Here is a 6,000-nt window from a genome sequence, read left to right as displayed (position 1 = left end):
TAAAAATGATAAATATTAGGTAAGCATTTATTACTGATTTAAACATTGAGCAGAATATCGTCAGCAATGTGTCAGTCATATGTCTAATATTATTTATTTTAAAAATTATAATGAGCTAATAACATTTTACTTTATAAAGTATGAATAATACTAATATATAATATAAATACCATTTAAAAGATAAGTAATCTGTATAATAATAAAAATAAAGTATCTCCACCATATGAAAAAAGCCATAAAGTCAAATTCTGTACAAACCTAAAATGATGGCATAGCACATTTTCTTTCTTCTTCACAAAGAAAAGTCAAAACAACAAGCAACAGAGTTTTAGAAAACAGTAAAACAAACTTGAGAACTGTGTGACATCAAACACTAACACAGGGAAAGGAATAAAACACCCCAGCCATCAGAAACCATTAGGTACCTCCTCTATAGGGAAATACTAAGTGTCTCTGTGACTGTTACTCTGTGTCAAAGGATTCCAGAGTTGACTCAGTCATTGACCCTGGTTAAGTAGCTGTGTTAGGCCTGCACATAGGGTTCAGGGCCTGAGCGGGGACAGTGATCAGCGTTCTAGGCCTGTAGAACCTGGAGATTAGCTAATACATCATACCTTAATGTCCACATCTAATGATTTCAGGTTTAACTTTAGAAAAGCAGTGGCCAGGAAAAAAACTTTAAAGGAACCAAAAGGAAAAGAAAGAAAGGGCTAGATAAATTCATTCTTCTGTACAGAAAACCTTAAGGAGCACTACTTAAAGGAGGCTTCTACACAAAAGATCTGTAGTGTGAAGAGAATGGAATAAAGTATTTTCAGTTTTAAATTAAAAACAAAACATAGAATGACAACCTAGATTTACATATCCAGAAACAATTCTTCCAAAGTAAAGGTTAAATGTTAGACCAGCAAAAAATAAAAAAATAAAAAATAAAAAATAGAATGTATTGAGAGCTCACATGTTCTCTGACAATATTACGAGAAAACCTTCAGGGAGGGAAAAGAATACAGATCAGAAATCAAAACTGCAGAACAAAGAGAAGATGGCAGAGGGTGAAAAATAAAGACACAGTGTGGTGGTTTAATTAAGAGTGGCCTCCAGAGGCTCATATATTTGAATGCTTAGTTTGCAGTGACTTGCACTATTTGAAAAAGTAAAAAGATTAGGAGGTGTGGTCTTCTTGGAGGAAGTATATCACTGGGAGTGGGATTTGAGGTTCCAAAAACCCATTCCAGCCATTCCTCACATCCTTGCAGACCAGGGTGTCACTCTCAGCTACCTCTCCAGCATCATACCTTCCTGCCACTATGTCCTTTGTCATATTGGTAGTAGACTGAACCTCTGACACCCTAAGCAAACCTCAATTAATCTTCCTGTCATAATAGATGACTTGATCATGGTGTCTCCTCACAGCATCAGAACAGTGACTAAGATGCACAGTGAAATATTCTACTTTTTTATATTGAGAAAAGCCTAAAACAAATTTGTCTGTTTGAAGTAGTGAGCACAGTGGTGGATTACTTCATTACAGAAGTAGAAAATTGAGGTGAATGATACAAATTTCATAAGACATACAAAGAAAGCATGAGGAATACTTTATTATAAGGCAACCATTATTATAATATATTATATCAATGTATATAATATTTATAGCAGGTATAAGATAACAAAGAATATGTGCATTTATTTGTATCATTGTACTTGTACAAATTTCCCTTCTTTTTCTTCTAACATCACCCTGAGGTTCAGGTTGCATTGGCCTTTGTCTCATTTATAACAACCCAGAATAAGAGAGTTTCACCACAGGACTAAGAAGACTCACAGTAGAATAGGCCTAAGCAATAGAAGTTCTGATGATGTAAATAAAGGAAACACATTTCAGTCAAAAAATGAATAAGCCACCGAAAAGTCACTATATTTTATCATTTTGCTCCAGATAAAGAAATCAGATTTGGATACTTTTTCGCAGAGCAGAACTGAACAAATAGTTAAAAGGAGACAGAACCCTTTGCTTCTCTTTCTGACAGCAAGTAAGCAAACAGAAGTAGCATGTGACATGACCCACTATTCCTTGGCCTGTCTCATGGGAATATAGTAGTTGAAGACTCACAGCCACCTCATACTTAACAAAGAAAAACAAAATGATAATTTCTCCCCAGAGATCTGGACAAGGAAAAAATTCTGGACACACATATTTAATGCAACTCTGGAGATTTATGAAGAGAAATTGAAAAAGAGCAAAGTAAAATCCATACAATTAAGAATGGCAGAGGTAAAATTATTCTTGCTTGCCAATGATATTATTCTGCAAAAAGAACCCTAAGGACTTCATTCAATGATGAACAAACTGATTAAAAAATCAAACAAAATTGCATTAAAAATGAAAATTAGTAGCATTTAAAAGCTTTTTATATTTTTGATATTATAATATAATTCATAATTTCCTGCTTCCCTTTCCTCCCCTAGGATCCTCTAGTATACATTTCTCCTATCTTTCTTTTAAACTTATGGCATCCTCTTTCATTATATGTTATTATAAGCATGTATTACATGGCCTGCTGAGTCTACGTAAGGCTACTCATATATATGTTGTCAAGGCTGACTATTGGCACTGGATAACTGTTCTGTGTGTTCTTTATTTTGTATAAGATCTCAAGGGCAGAGTAAATGAAAACAAAGAGAAGTAAATGATAGGAAGCTAAAAACAAATTTATGTAGAAACTGTCTCCTGAATGGGAAAGTTCTTTTTTCAAATTGATTATTCTCCTGATGAAGTTTTAATGTCCAGAATATATAACATATAACATTAGAATATTTAAAGAACTCAATGATAAATCCCCCAATCTCACTAAAATTTATAGAATGTGAATGGACAATGCTCAAATAAGAAACCCAACAGGGGCATTAATGATCTCTGTGGTTTCCAGCACAGTCTGGTCTACATAGAAAAATCCTGGACAGCCAGTGCTACATAGAAAGATCCTGTCTTAAGAAAAAAGAGGAGGATGAGGAGGAAGAAAAGAAGAGGAGAAGGAAGAGAAGGAGGAGGAGGAGGAAGAAGAAGAGGAAGAGGAAGAGGAAGAGGAAGAAGAAGAAGAAGAAGAAGAAGAAGAAGAAGAAGAAGAAGAAGAAGAAGAAGAAGAAGAAGAAGAAGAAGAAGAAGAAGAAGAAGAAGAAGAAGAAGAAGAAGAAGAAGAAGAAGAAGAAGAAGAAGAAGAAGAAGAAGAAGAAGAAGAAGAAGACCATCTCCATCAGGGAAATTCAAATCAAAATCACAATGAAATGACTGTGAAGGTTCCCCAACTTCAATATCTCCTTCCTCTTCTAGGAACTGGAATTACAACTAGGCCACCTCACCTGCTCACCATTTATTGGAGGTGAGGGGAAGGGGAGAGAGCTGGGGATCCAAACTCCATTCCTCCTGTTTGCATAGCAGGCTTTGTACCAGCTGAACTATCTTCAAACCCTGGAACTTTGAAGTTTGTCTCTTTAATTACACGTTTACTAATAGTATCTGTGAGGTAGTTTGAATTCTTCAACATTTCTAGGAAATCAATTAGATCAGTAAATTTTCTCCCTTTTGTATTACAATTGGTTTATTTTTTAAAAAAATGGTTTCAATTTATTTGCTTACTTTGTAAAATGGTAAAGGTCTGAGCAACTGTGGGGGCTCCCTTGCAGCAGTGCAAGTGTGAGGTCAAAGGATAATTTTCAAGGCCTAATTATCTCCTTGCACCACGTGGATTTGAGAGTTTGAAGTCAAGGTTTCAGGTTTAGCATCAAATTCTCTTACCTACTTGGTCATCTTGTCAGCCCTAGAAATTATTTCTCTGTCTCATAAATTGCACGGCATGCTACACATACATGATGATATTTTGTTTTGCCAGGTGTCCCAATGGGCACAAATCTGTATAAGACATAATTCTTGAGATATGAAAGCATGCATTTTTGCTGGTCTCATGAAAAATAAAAATATCTAAAGGTAAATTGAGTGTTACCTGAACTACATAAAGAATAAAGTTAATTCTAGTTATGCAGAAAACATACTTCCAGTCTAACTGTGAAGATCAAAAATTGCCTGTTATAACTATGGCAATGCCACAAGAGAAATCAGTGTGTTCTAGGTACAGAATGGGATTAGAGGAAGGACATGGGCTATGTGAGGAGACGATTACCCTTTGAAGAACTCAGATCCAAATGTCCAGAGCTGAAGAATGTGAGAAACAATAAGAAACATAATCAATGTAAATCGAATCCACTGTGTATGATGATTATAACACTACGGGCATTTAAAAGACATGGAGAAATGACAGCTACAGTCCCCACAGGCATAGCAAAGACATAGACAGGAAAACCACAACCTCACAGGACTTGCAGACATAGAGACTTGACAGCTACAGCCACACAGGCATTCCAGAGAAATAGAGACAGGAAAATTACAACCCACAGGCATTGCAGAGACATAGACACAGGAAAACAACAATCCCACAGGAATTGCAGAGGCATAGAGACATGAAAACTACAGCCCCACAGGCATTGCAGAGATACAGAAATATGGATACAAATCACAGATTAGCTAATAGTAAAGAACACACCTCTTCTCCTTTCTTCTAATAATAGCAATGTGTAATTAATCCACTGGGAAATCAAAAGAGTATCAGCAAAGTAAATGTTATTATTATCAACTTTCTGATTGTAACAACATGAATTATTAATAGCATTCTGTCTTTAAGTAGATTAAAACTTACCAAAGTAACAGATTTATTTTTTTCTGTTTGTCTTTGCCTACATAACTGATGCTAATTTTACTGTTAAAGGCTCACAAATCACGAATTTGTCTTTAGATTTGCTTGAGAAGCATTTATTAGAAAAAGACACTAGAGTTTTAACTTAGCTATTGTCAACTTAAATCATTGTCATAGTAACCCTTCAAAAAGCTCCTAGCTACACGCTCATTTATGCTTTCAATTATCTTCTGAAATAAAAGTTAAGCTTAACAACAGTACTGCCTTCCATTTAAAAATATTTAAAGTATTTTGAAAGAGCTTTCAACTCTGTTCTATTTATTTATACAGAGGCACACATGCCACTGTGAACATGTGGACATTGGAGGTTCCCTCCTTCCACCATGTAAGGTTCCTGAGAACAAACTCAGTTGTTCAGGTTGCTGATTTGTGTCTTGAACCACTAAACCATCTCACCAATCCCAATGGTCTTTCAGGTCGTGGGTAACTGCAACATCAGTAAGACAATATTATGAGCTCTACAATTTCAGGAACTGTCTTAAAATCTAAGGGAGACTCATAGTCATTCAACAAATAACTCCTGAGTTGAGTACCCAGAATGCACCTGGAGTTGGAACCAGTACTTCATGCTGGAAGAGAAGATGGAATAGTTTACTATTGATAATCTCAGAGGCAATAAACTAAAATTATGACAGAACCTTTAATGGTACTCAAGGCAGTGTGATGTAGAAGAACATAAAATACTCTAATGAAGTCCCCGTTTCTATAACAGGAGGTATTTGTCGGCCTCAAGGAAGAACACTGCTCTCCAGATGAGATGTCAAATGCACTAGACTTTATAATGACTTCACTCCAGGTAAAATTAAGGACTGAAAATGAATGGAGATAATATTAGCTGCTAGTTCCACCTCTCATACCCCACCATATTTTCTCCTTTCCTGTGCAGATAAACTAAAGACAAAATATGTTCTATTAACAGCCAATGCAACTACAGTGGTCTCATCCCCAAAATCGATGGCTACCTTTCCATTTAAGGAAACATCAAAACATTTGTGCATGACTCTTTGATGACACCATTTTAACAATATTAGCAAGAACTTGGTAAGAACCTTGCACAAGTACAATCCTGCATCACTTAAAGACGGGGATTATTCTGAAAAATATGCAATGCTGTTTTTGAACAACTTAGAACATACACTAGATTTTTATCTCGTTTGATGTGAACAGGAGACAACAACACAGGCTCCATGTTAAT

The sequence above is a fragment of the Alexandromys fortis genome, unplaced genomic scaffold (genome assembly GCF_014885135.2).
Source record: "Alexandromys fortis isolate MF-2015 unplaced genomic scaffold, M_Fortis_MF-2015_v1.1 scaffold_125, whole genome shotgun sequence".
Taxonomy (NCBI): Eukaryota; Metazoa; Chordata; class Mammalia; order Rodentia; family Cricetidae; genus Alexandromys; species Alexandromys fortis.
The sequence above is the reverse complement of the archived record's forward strand: the minus strand, read 5'-3'. Positions refer to the sequence as shown.